A 13,739-nucleotide genomic window follows, 5' to 3' on the forward strand; every position below is an offset into this window, starting at 1 on the left:
AAAACAGCACGTATCTACATGTGGAAATAGAATCTGGTGGCATGAAGCCTGTTAGCCCGTACAAATCCATAAATTAACCACATCGTGTTATAAGCCGCAGGGTTCAAAGTGTTGGAAAAAAGTTGCGGCTTATCATCCGGAAATACAGTAGTTAATTGTGTTGTGTTGTGCAATATGGGCTCATGCGGTAATGCAAGATACATCGACACACATATTCCTGATTAACATATTGTATGTATACAGATTTCTATTTTCTATTTCCTATTTTGTGAAAAAAATAAATGCAAAGAAATAATAAAATGTACCTCTCATATGTGTAATATAAGTAAAACACATTTAGCATTGTTAAGTCTTGGAAGTTTAATTTGAGGAATTCATTTAGAAAAAGTTGATATTTCTACTTTGTATGCACAGACTTGTAAACATTGTTTCGGTGCATGTGATGGGATTTAGCGGTGCCTTATTTCGAAATTGTATACATGAAAGGAAAGATCCAGTAATACACAAAAGCAGTGGCTTATGACATGTAACAAGTAATATTTAGATTAAATATCTGCATTAGAACATTCTTATTAGCAAAAGGTGAAGTCTCATATTAGGGGTCAAAATTCTAAGAGGCGGGTCATTATTCCATACTAGTAAAGTGACCGGGTGTCACTTTTCCAAGGGGGACAGTTCAGATGCAGACCGGTCCACTTAAAGCACTGCATCGAAAGAGAAATTTAAAAACCATTGTTACATTAGAGTAGAAAGTGAAACTTTTACTCTTCATCCTTTTAACTGAAACTTATAATTCACTTTAAACACAATGTTTACTGTCCGCAGGGTTGGGTAGCAACGGATTCCATGTAACGGCGTTACCTAATTACGATACAAAAAATGTAACTGTAATCCATTACAGTACATAAAAAATGTGTAATCTCGTTACATGTATATTGGATAAAAACTGGGATTACTGAGCGGGATTACAATAGACAATCAGATGGAATAAACGAGAACTGCAGCTATTACATGCGCCGTCGCTGGCATTGCGACACTTCCTGACGCTTTCAGACTGGCACTGACGCGTTGCCATGGATACTGCAGCCAGTTGGTCTCGTCACTATGTTTTAAAGTCAGAGAAGTCTCTTAACCGCACTGGACAATGCTAATGACACCTGTCAACCGTGAAAGTGCTGTGAACGTCCAGGAACTCGACGTTTCACCTGAAGAAACATCTGGTAGGATAAAACCTGCTCACTTTCACTGACACACACCTGGACTCTGTTAACTAGTTTTATTAGCTCATAACCTGCCAGTAACCTGCCAATACCAGTACTGGTGCCGATGGTAAGAAGACATTCCCAATACATTTAGAGGATCTCATGTTTTAGGTATTAATTGGGGCGACACGTGCCATTTTTTTTTTCTTTCTTTTCTCCAAGTCTGCTCGTTGACTCAAAAGCGGGTTGTTCAGTTATTATCAATCGGTGATTCATGCTGGTGATTGGTGACACATTCTATTCTTTCTTGTCTTTATTTTTTATGTTTGCTGGGGAAGTAATCCAAAAGTAACTAAAAGTACTCTGGTACATCATTTTTTTATTTTAGTACTTAGAGTAAGTTATTGATTTTACAAATCACTACTACTTTTGACAAGTAACTTGTAATTGTAACGGATTACATTTTTCAAGAAACCTTCCCAACCCTGACTGTCAGGTTGCTTCAGAGTTTTAAAGCTTCCAGGAACTCAAAGCCTGACGCCGCAGTTTGAAGCCAAGATGAAGCAAAAGGTTTTTAAACCGTCAGGACAGAGACTCACTTCTGATTGCAGTGTGCGGCGCCTGAGGCCGCTACGACGCCGGCTTTTCTCTTAGGGAGAGAACTTCAAGGATTAACTCTGGGTTTTTTGTACTACGGTGCTCGCTCACTTCTCACCGGGAAAAAAATCCCCCCGGCAATTTACGCTGAATATCTAACCTGCTGCGGACTTGGTTACGTTCTGGATAAACTCCGCCTCCTGACCAATCAGATCCCTTGGAAAATGGCCGCCAATTCTTAAATGATAGTGATCGGTGCGCTGAGCTGCAGCTGAGATGAAATTAATTTAGAGTGACATAATAAAATAAATCCTGGTCATTGAGGCTTTGAAGGATGTTTTCATTCTTGACTTGTTCAAAGTCTGTCCACGACGGTTGATCGGGAATAATGATGTTAATGATCACACCTGACAGAACTGTAGAAACATGAATTTATGGACCCAGAAATACTCGTGCTGTCACTGTGATGAATTAATATTCCAACATTAAAAACTCACAAGAGAAACTCAGCCTCAAAACAACTGGATGGAAAATATAAATTAAAAGAAGAGCAGTGAGGAAGTTCAGCCGACACATTGCTGCTGTGATAAAGTGAAACTGAGCGATCACATTGCCGTCTGTTTATATCGCCCATGAATTAATATCATGTCATCTGATGAAGTCACACATTAACGCACATCATGTATACAACTTAAGGGGGAGTAACAAACTGTACCAACCAAAGGCTAGAACTACTTTAAAATCTATGTGCATCTCAGTGCGGGGAGTGCGCTTGTGGAATGGTTTAGCCAAGGAGCTCTAAGTTTGCTCTACCATTATCCGATTTAAAAAAATGTTTAAAAGAAATGTGATGATAAAATATTTGGAAGAGAGAGACTGATGCCCTCATCTGTGAGCATTAATGGGGAGGGGTGTGGGGTCAGAGAGTGTTCGTGTCATGATCCTGCCTTCACTCCTCCCCTCCTGTGTTCCCCTTAGCTCTGCCCCTGTGCTCTGCTGCTTCCTCCTCCTGGTCACAGCTGTTTGTCATTGTTATTAGTGTTTATATTTAGTTCTCCTCTCTTGTAGCTCTGGTTGCCAGTTCGTCTGCGTTCTCACACCATTCGTACCCGACATTTTTCTTCGTGTGGCCTTTGTGTTTTGACCTCCTGCCTGCCCGACTTTGCCTCCTGGTTTTCCTTCTCAATCGCCTGTGCTGGTTTGACCTTGGACTACCTGACTTCGCTTCTGCCGTTGTTTTGATAATAAACACTTTTTGAACAAAGCTTCTTGTCTGCCATGCAATTGAGTTCCACTAACCCTGGCAGTTCGTACAGTTCGTTGTCCTTGTTGTGATGATGTTGTGTCTTGTAAGGCTGAGTGGGGGGATTGGAATTGTATAAGCGTTTGCTTGATATATCCCTTTTCAAATCATGCACTTGTTTATGTTATGATATACAAGTTGTGTGCAGATTTGAAATACAATTATTTACTTACTAACAAGTCAGGAATGTTCTGGCTTTGGCTGCAGTAGCAGTGTTGCTTTTATCCTGCTGGATGTGTTTTAATTCTTCATCTTCTCAGAGAATAACTGCTCCTTCAGTCATGTGTAAACTGCATTAGAGTTTCTCCATGTGTGTGATTGTTCAGATGCTGCAATGTCCGCCCCTTTCATGTGAACATGCACCTGTCGGTCTGGGTTGAACTAGTGAGTTGATAATCTGCTTCGTAATAATGGTTATCAGGATGGCCCATGTCCAGATAAGTCTATCCAGGAAACAGAGATCCTGGATATGCTGATCACGGTTCATAGTGCAGGCCTCTGGTCTGGAAGAGAGACTTGAGAAACAGCAGCAGGTACGAGAGCAGAAATCATGTGATTGAATCATTGACATGGATCAGGTCTGGTAAAGCTTTCACCGTCATGAGACCAGAGGAACATCAGTCTGCTGTGACAACAACAATACCACACTCAATGGGGATATTCCAGAAAGTGGGTTTTGTGAAAACTCAGAGCATGTTAACCCTGAAATGAAGGAAACTCTTAAGTTTTCTGTTCCAGAAAGAGAGCTGAATTAAGCTTGGGGTCAGTCACCACGGTTACAAACAGAACCCGCTCTCTGGCAGGTTCAGTAGAGGAAACCCTGAGTTTCTACCTGCTCCTCCCACCTGAAGCAGGTTTAATAGAGGAAACCCTGAGTTTTACTGGCTCCTTCCACCTGAAGCAGCTACTAGAAATGGATTGTCCGTTATTTCTAAACCCAAATCGACATCAAGGCAGAAATAATTTCAGATAACTTATATCACAAGAGAGTCTCCCGGACCAGATTAGAAGTTTTCTGTGTGCGACTGTATTCATTTCTTCCCAAATCGACCCGTGCTTCACATCAGAGCACATTTTATGCATCGCATTATGTTTTTTTGTGAAATCGTAGTTTTATTTCTAATATTGGTAAAGCAATGGTGTGTTGAGCGGTTAGATAATCACCACCCCCTCCAATTTTTTTTTTTTGGGGGGGGGGGGCTATACAAGTGCAGAAAGGTGCATGTGTGGTATTTTATTAATTTATTGAGTGTTGATGAACGCATCTTCACATTTTGAATGACTCCACTTTAATAAAAATGTCTCAACATTGTGTCAACCCAGTCAGTAGGACAATAGAAGAGGAGCTCAAACAACATTTTGTTACTGGTTTAAATTACTACAAGTGGCTACTTGTTACTTTTTTTTCATTTTAAAGTCTGAATCAATTTAAATAATAAATTTAAAATCAAAATGAGGCACAATCAGAGCATATATACATCGTCATTCTGAAAGATGTTTTTATATTTCATTTTAGCGAACCAAGTTGCCTTATTCATGTTGGATTGCACCTCAATGAAATTCAGAGTTTACCTCTTTATTATTTCTACCTGTATGCTACCATCTTAAGCTTAATGGTAATTCAATGGAGTAGATTATTCAAACGTATGCGTTAATTCATGCAGCAGTTTTCTCCCAGTCGTCTCTCTTCTCTGCTGAAGCGCCGGGACTTTCACGGCAAAATAACTCAGTTTTCGGTTTGTTGCCATAGTAATAGTGGTATCGGGGCTCCATTGATGAGGGCTTTTTATTGTGGTTGTGCACACGCTTAACTCAAGTGGTGTATCCAAATAGTCCCTCCTATCTCCTTTCCGATCTAGTTTTCCTTAACCCCAGAAGTGTTTATGATAAAGAACGTTCTCAATATGCTAAGGAAAGGAGGCTCAATGCTTCCTTTCCTCCTTTAGCCTCGGAATCACTGACACTTCCATTACCAAAGGAGACCAGATAATGCTGCCCCACAATTCCTTGCGGCGACATCATTTATAGGGACCTGTTCATCCGAGCGTTCAGGGAAACTCACGATGACTCAATCATGTTAAATTCACAATCCAATAATCTGCCATCAACAACTTTAAATAATATGAAACTCATATCCCAACCATGAATGTTATGCTGATGTTGGAAAACGAACACAGTAAAGTTTTTGTGCAGCAAATTCTCAGTTTGCATTGGTTATTTATTCACCTGGCAGCAGTTTCACTTTAGTTCCTTGTAGCCTGGAGCCTCTTTTCCTTTGATAACATTTCCTTTCATTCCAACCTCGTGATATTTGAGATTATATCAGTGATTAGAGGCACAGGGGAAAGTGTTATAAATGTGCTTTTTGTAGTACATTTTCTGAAATGTGTAGTTTTTTTACCACAGCAGACATTACTAACCTGAGCTCCCGGTGGATTTTTGTTACGTCACCTATAGCCCAGTTTCCACCACACATAAAGTGCGGGGATAGACCGGTATAGTCCGTTACGGTTCGCGTTTCCACCGCAGGAATTTGTGATTTTCCGGAAACAACCACTCCAAAGGTGGCCGCTTTTCCGCTACCCCTCCGTTGGGGTACCCGGCACCATGGAATGGGTCCGAGTTTGAGGAGCCGTCTGCTGATTGGTCAGTGATTTACAACACGCCCTCAATATTTTAATATGTCGGCTGGATGAATCCTCTGCTGTCAGTGTGGTCAGCAGCTTCGCACTGGTTGTTTTTTGTTTTTTTTTCCAACACCTTTCGTGTTGGTCGTGAAAGAGTGGATATGAGGCAGGGGGAGACCGGGGCTCGGAACTTTGCATCGCGTCGGAGCTTTCTGTTTGCAGCATAGCATCAGTGCACGGTGCGCTGATGCTGGGGGGTGCGCCGTGCGCTGGGGGGTGCGCCATGCCGTAACGCTCTGTTCCGTCCCTGCACTTTTGTGCGGTGGAAACTGGGCTTGCGTGACAGCGCAGTCCACCCGTCACAACAACGTGATGGCCTTTCCCCAACTCCTTTAGGAAACCTCCTAAGACCTTTCCTTAACTCTGTGACATCATCCAAGGGGTTAAGGAAAAGTAGATGGGAAAATCAGGGTACATCCAAAAAGTCCCTCCTTTCTCCTTTCCTATCTCAGAGCTGGTCGACTCAGAGTTCAGAGAGAGACTCTGAAATTGTTGAAAATCCTTACTGGAATACCCCCAACAAGTCTGACGGACAACAACAATACCACAGTCAACAAGTCTGACAGACAGTCAACTAATTAACAGTAAGTCAAAGAAACTCACACAGTCAACTAATAAATAACAAGTCAACGAAAGTCTGCGGTCGGACCACAGCCTGCAATGCGTTTGCCACCCGAGCCAGGTTTGCTAACATTAGCACATCCACGGACAACAGTAACGTCATCATTGGGTTCGTTAATGTCCACTCTCTGACGGTCAAAAGACAACTCCTCCAGGACCTCCTCCTCAACCCAAAGTTTGATTTTCTCTGTCCGACGGAGACATGCCACCAACCCACTGGTTTTTCCCAACTGAACAAGGCCACCCCACATGGGTCTATTTACCTCATCACACCGGGAGAAGGGCAGGTCTCGCGATTTTTGTCACCGGTCACTGTTCCTCTCCTACAGACCGAGTTCCTCTGCTCTCCTACAGACCGAGTTCCTCTGCTCTCCTACAGACCGAGCTCCTCTTCTCTCCTACAGACTGAGTTCCTCTTCTCTCCTTCAGACCTAGTTCCTCTGCTCTCCTACAGATAGAGTTCCTCTCCTACAGAACCAGGTCAACCAGTCAGAAAGGACAATGCCTCAGATTGGACAATCTGACCACAAATAACGGAGGAGAGAGTTGTGGCGCCACTCTGGGTCAATCGGAGGTTAAAAACTAAAACACATTCAATGACAGGGTCTCACTCTCAGTGCTGTGATTCATGACAAGGCCACAATAAAAGCTTTTTCATTCAGATGTGGTTAAGAACTCTAACTTCAAACATCTGCATTGTGCTCAAAACAATGGTGGAATAACACGAAAACAGCCAAAGCTTAAACAGGAAACTATTTCTAAAGAAAGATGCACATTGTGTGGATGAAACACGTCCACAGTCAAATGATGCTCCCTTTCATTTTTCTAAAGACAAATGCAAGATGTTGCACATAGTTATACAGTGCAAAAAAGATCCTCTTCACTTTGAATCACCTTTGATTGAAGGATAGTATTTCTTCAATAATATTCTCACTCCTCTTTATTTCATATCAATATCAAGTTGACTCATCCACGTTTCCTGAGCCTGTTCACAACGGTCTGCAGCAGCAGTGATAAAGGATAAAATACTTGTGTTGAGCAACAGCTTTACTGATCGACCTGTCAGAACAAGACCAGAAGGTGTTTCCTGAAACTACCTGAACTATCTGCAGCTCTGCTGCGAGCATGAGAGAACATGAGAACACCATGAGATCACACGAGGACAACATGAGAACAACACACGCAGGAAACCTGAGAAAGAAAAACAGCTTCATGTGGAGAGTCTGCACTCATGACCAAACACAAACTCAGTCCAGCAGCCTGTTTCTGTCCGAGCTCAACTTTCCTGCTGCGCCCAGGAGGAGTCAAAAGCCCAGTGCTCACCTGTCCAGTCTCACCTGAGCAAAGCTCCTCTTCAGGTGAAGCTCTTCTGCTTCCTGCTCCACAAACTGTACTTCACTTCATCAACACGCTGGAAATGAAACGATCCGTGAAGGAAACCGGTCACAGCGAGGACGAGAGTGACTTCCTCCTTCTCGTCCGCTTCAACCTCACTCACTGAGCAGCAGGTAGAACGAGCGATTCAATGCTGCCATCTTCTGGACATTCACTGTAAAACACTTTTAAATGCCCCCATTCTCTCGCTCCTGCCTCTCTGCACTGCTCTCTGTACAATCATTGTCAAGCTGACGTTTGTCTCCCTTGAGAAAAGCAGCAGCTTTTTTATGCAGCTGCAGCAGGAGAAGAAACGTAAACCTGGATTCTTTTCATTCGTAAAGGTATTTATTCTGGCTACACGAGTATCTATCTGTGATCCAAAGGCTTTTTATACTGCATTTCTGCATGGTAACATGGTTTTTGTAGCCACACATAGTTATTGTGGGGTGGACTGACTCAGACCAGCAGTGAAGGCCTGGGTCTGAAATGCACAGCCTGCCACTGGTACAATATACACTGTACTACACACTGTACTATACAGTCTACCATATACAGCGTGTGCTGTGATTGAAAAGGTAACTATTTAACCACCTCTTCCTCCTCCTCCTCCTCCTCCTCCTGGAAACATTGTGAGTGAGGACCAAGAAACCTTCTGAGATTGTCAACTCTGTAAGGCGCAGGAACGGGAGTCGGAGGCAGCGTGTCAAAAGACGGTGCCAACGTCGGCAGTTTTATTGACATTAAGTAAAGGCAATAATGAACAGGAACAGAACATGACTCTCCACTCAGTGGTTGCAAACTAAGCTAAAAACACAACCGCCCGTGCACCAGTGTAAACAGTCCCACCGGAACCAATCTATCTAACTTAGGTCCCACGGGTGAATTATGTAAAACTCACTACACAAGCCCCCCCAGAATTCACCCATAGTCAAAATCACTATGCCGGAAGGGGATGATGACTCGACCACGGCGGGTACGGGTAGCAGGGGCCAAGGGGGGGACAGGGGTAACATGCGCAGGCAGACAGACCCCGGGACCGGGCGGCAAAGACGTTGACGCGGTGGCAGGGGGTCCAGCCAGATTAGGTGACTGGGGGCCGATCGCGGCGTGGGGCCCGGGCCAATTCCACTGGCCTGGAAACGTCCACGTGGGTGGGCTTAACACGATCCAGGGAAATTGTTGTGTATTACCGTTCGCGTTATTGAAAATTGTCCCTCCTGTGTTCCACCCCTTACGCACGGCACGTACGCTGATGCCGACGTGCAGTTGTTGTTCACCATGAAAGCAATACACCACGCTTGAAGTAGCTCCGGTCTCTCGCCTCTTATTTCATTTAATATACGCACGTATATAACAAAACTGGCGACGAGGTACAGTACGGCCTCACGTTTGCACTTTTTGACGGAGAAGTCAAGTTTTTGCACCGGACCGTAGCGCGAGGACGACGGAGGTTTTCGGGTGCTGTATGCTAGCGGGAGCGGTGAGTGGGCGTCGGCAGAGTGAAGGCCGTGCCACTGCTAACCACTGTGAAGCTACGGGGAATGAGAGATCCCCGCGCACGGAGAGAGAGAGAGGAAAAGAGACCGAAAAATAAACGCACGTAAACTCAAGCAGAAGAAGAATCAGTGAACAAAAAAAGTAGTCAAAGATAGCAAAATGGCAGCATTGGTTGGAAATATAGAACCATTTGATGAAAACACAGAACAATGGAGTTCATATTCAGAGAGATTTGAATATTTTGTGCTGGCTAACAAGATAAAGTCAGAAGTGGTGGTGCCAACGTTTTTGAGTGTTATTGGAGGAAAAACATTCAAGTTATTGCACAGTTTAGTGCAACCAGAAAAGCCAGGTGACAAATCCTATAACCAAATAGTGGAAATACTGAAGAACCACTATGCACCGAAGCCACTGATTATTGCAGAAAGGTTCAGATTCCATAAAAGAAACCAAGAAGAGGGCGAATCTGTCTTCATAGCTGTGCTTAAGCAATTGTCTGAGCATTGTGAGTTTGGCCATTCACTCAATGATACATTACGTGACCGGCTGGTATGTGGTCTACGTAGCGAGGCTAGCCAAAAGCGCTTGCTAACAAAAGCTAACTTGACCCTGAACAAGGCTATTGAAATTAGCACATCAATGGAGATGGCAGCAAAAGAGGCACAGCAGCTGAGTGCATCGACACAAGTGCACAAACTGTTCACCCAGTCTACGAAGGAGGCAGCATCTGGACAGTTGTGCTACAGGTGTGGAAAGCCTGGGCATCAGGCAAAAGACTGTTGGTGTAAAGACTTGGTCTGTAGAAATTGTGGAAGAAAGGGCCACATTGAACGTGCATGTCGAGATAAAAAGACTCAGATGAACAAACAGAAAATCAAAAAGACAAATGATTTTTACAAGAACAAAAAGAAACATGTGAACAAAATGGAACATGAACAGTATGAGAGCAGCTGTGATTCACACTCTGATGACGTCCATGTCCTATCAATCACGGGCGAGGATGATGATGGCTACTGGATCACACCACTGCTGGAGAACAAACCAGTGCGTATGCAGATTGACACAGGTACGCGTGTATCACTGGTATCAGACGTGCTCTACAAGGAAAAACTGCAACACCTCCCACTCAAAGATACAAAGCTGAAGTTGAGAACATACAATGGGGGGCATGTCCAGGTGTTGGGTGTTGTTGATGTCAAAGTTATACACGACAAACAGGAAAAGACTCTCCCGCTGCACATTGTGACAGGAGACCGCCCAGCTCTCTTAGGGCGTAAGTGGCTCAAAAAGTTGAGACTGAACTGGAGTGAAGTCTTCATGCTTGCAGACCATGGGACAAGTCCACTCAAGGAGATCCTAAAAAGTCACCCAAACGTTTTGGATGGAGAACTTGGCAGCATGAAAGACATAACAGTGAAGTTGACAGTCAAGCCAGACTGTACACCCAAATGCCTGAAAGCTAGACCTGTCCCATACGCCATCAAACCAAAAGTGGAGGCAGAGCTAGATAGGCTTGTGAAAAGTGGAGTGCTGGAACCGGTAAGCACAAGTGACTGGGCTACACCAATTGTTCCAGTAATGAAGAAAGACGGTACCCCAAGGATCTGCGGTGATTTTAAAGTCACAGTGAACCCAGTCTTGACCGCAGAGCAGTATCCTTTACCACTCATCGATTACCTTTTTTCAGGTCTTGCTGGAGGTCAAAAGTTTAGCAAAATTGATTTGTCCCAAGCTTCCCTCCAAATGCATGTTGAACATAAGTCACAAGAGCTTTTAACTATTGTGACACACAAAGGACTGTACAGGTACAAGAGACTCACTTTCGGGATCACGTCAGCTCCTGCGCTGTTCCAGAGAGCAATGGATCAGATTCTAAGTGGTCTTTCCGGAGTTCAGTGCTACCTGGATGATCTGCTCATCACAGGACCGGATGATCAGACCCATCTGAGAAACCTGGATGGGACACTCAAACGACTCGAGGACTACGGGTTGAAAATACGAAAGGACAAGTGTGAGTTTTTCCGCCCATCGGTTGAATATTTGGGACACGTGATTGACGGCTCAGGACTCCACAAGGCGCCATCAAAAGTCAGGGCCATTGTGGAGGCTCCATCACCGACCAATGTGAGTCAGTTGAGATCGTTTCTTGGGCTGCTGACTTACTATGCAAAATTTGTCCCCAACCTTGCAAACAGACTGAAACCGCTGCACGAACTGTTAAACAAAGCAACCAAATGTGTATGGACTGAGAAATGTGAGAAGGCGTTCAATGATGTGAAGCTTGTCCTCACCAAATCTGAGGCACTTGCTCATTTTGATCCAAAACTGCCGATACAATTGGCGTGTGATGCTTCGCCCTACGGGGTTGGCGCAGTTGTGTCTCACATAATGCCTTCAGGAGAAGAGAGACCTATCGCCTTTGCGTCAAGGACGTTAAGCAAAGCAGAAAGTAACTGTGCACAGATTGAACGTGAAGCTCTGTCTATAGTTTTTGGAGTAAAGAAATTCGACCAGTACCTTTTTGGCAGGAAATTCACGTTGCTGACGGACCACAGGCCACAAGCCTCCATATTTGGTCCGCACACTGGCATTCCCTCTATGGCAGCCAGTCGCATGCAACGATGGGCTCTACTGTTATCGGCTCATCAGTACGAGATCAAGTATAGGAAGTCGGATCGGCACCAGAACGCTGACGGGCTCTCCAGACTGCCGTTGCCCGCCAAGCACAGTGATCACACTCAAACTGAGATTTTCTATTTCAAGGATGTGACTGCTGCTCCAGTAACCTCTGCTCATGTTAAGAAACATACGCACACTGACCCAGTTCTTTCTGAGGTTTTGGACATTGTCACTCGTGGTAGGGGAGGAGAGATGACACCTCAGTTACAGCCTTACATGGTGAGACGTAGTGAACTTTTAGTACAGGCTGGATGCTTATTGTGGGGCTATCGTGTCATCATTCCACCACCTTTAAGGGAGAGAGTGCTAACTGAGCTTCATACTGGACACTGTTGTTGGGACCATTATGTAGGGATTTACTACCTCATATGGATCACTATTTATGTTATGGTTGGCTATCGATAATGATTAATGATTATCAAAGATAGTTGTTAATAATGTTGTTGAAATTTAATCTGATCTGTATCAGATACCTCGGAGCACAACCTGTCTAAACAGGAAATGATAGCCAATTCAGTTATATCAGTCTCATAAGATATACTAAACAGTTAATCAGGAATTTGAATTAATAGTTAAATGAATTACAATTACCAGAATTAACAGTCAAGGTTGAAGGATTTTGGAGTTCTTAACACAGAAGAGGTCGACATTTCATTCACCTTTGTGCACATTAATAAAACAGCAAGTATGATTCCAAAAATTATATTTATTAACCATCCATCCATCCATTGTCTGCCGCTTATCCGGGGCCGGGTCGCGGAGGCAGCAGTCTGAGCAGAGTTGCCCAGACTTCCCTCACCCCAGACACTTCCTCCAGCTCCTCCGGTGGCACCCCAAGGAGTTCCCAGGCCATAGAGAGACATAGTCCCTCCAGCGTGTCCTGGGTCTGCCCCGAGGCCTCCTACCGAATGGACATGCCCGGAACACCTCCCTCGGGAGGCGTCCGGGGGGCATCCGAAATAGATGCCTGAACCACCTCAGCTGGCTCCTCTCGATGTGGAGGAGCAGCGGCTCTACTCCGAGCTCCTCCCTGGTGGCTGAGCTCCTCACCCTATCTCTAAGGGTACGCCCAGCCACCCTACGGAGGAAGCTCATTTCAGCCGGATACAAGCGGCTGAAATGAGCTTCCTGTATATTTATTAACAATGAAAACAAATAAAACACAGATTCTAACTACCTATATACAGCTGGGTGTGTGTAGGTGCATGTGTGTGTGTGGAGAAAGAGAGAGAGAGAGTTGGAGGGAGTGTGTGTGTGTGTGTGTGTGTGTGTGTGTGTGTGTGTGTGTGTGTGTGTGTGTGTGTGTGTGTGTGTGTGTGTGTGTGTGTGTGTGTGTGTGTGTGTGTGTGTGTGTGTGACGTGTGATGGAACTACAAAACAAGATGGCGGATCACAAGAAACTACATTCCAAATGGAGGTTGTCAAAGAACAGGAGGTCTGTCCTGTGTCTCGGCCATGTGCTGATTGCAATGGAACAATAGAAGCTAGCCGCAGCATCTGCTTCTGGTGTGTCTCTGCTAAAGGACCATTTCTAGACTGAGTTTATGTGAATGCGATTTGTCTTGTAAAATGTCAGGAGTCGTCTGATGGTGTTCAGTTACTGTGTGATGTTGTCTTTGATGTGATATGTGTAGGATTGTGAGTTAACAAGTTAGTAAAGCAGATTAGCATGCAGACCCTGTGTCTGTGGCAGAGCTAACGTTGGTTTACAAGTTGATAATGGCTCCTCATTATCAAAAGAACGCGATCACTGTAACAGAATCAACACATCTTCAT

At 44.4% G+C, this 13,739-nt stretch overlaps 1 protein-coding gene across 1 annotated transcript in view; it reads right to left on the reverse strand.

Annotated features, from left to right (window-relative positions):
• The window catches only part of LOC308130779 (multiple C2 and transmembrane domain-containing protein 2-like), a 57,017-nt gene extending 49,164 nt beyond the window's left edge, over nucleotides 1-7,853 (reverse strand). The window contains exon 1 of the mRNA XM_080497235.1: nucleotides 7,748-7,853. The gene's annotated coding sequence lies outside the window, so the exon portion shown is untranslated. The remainder of the gene's footprint in view (nucleotides 1-7,747) is intronic.
• Between the last annotated feature and the right edge of the window lie 5,886 nt (nucleotides 7,854-13,739).

The sequence above is a fragment of the Blennius ocellaris genome (genome assembly GCF_963422515.1).
Source record: "Blennius ocellaris genome assembly, chromosome: 1".
In the NCBI taxonomy this organism is placed as follows: domain Eukaryota; kingdom Metazoa; phylum Chordata; class Actinopteri; order Blenniiformes; family Blenniidae; genus Blennius; species Blennius ocellaris.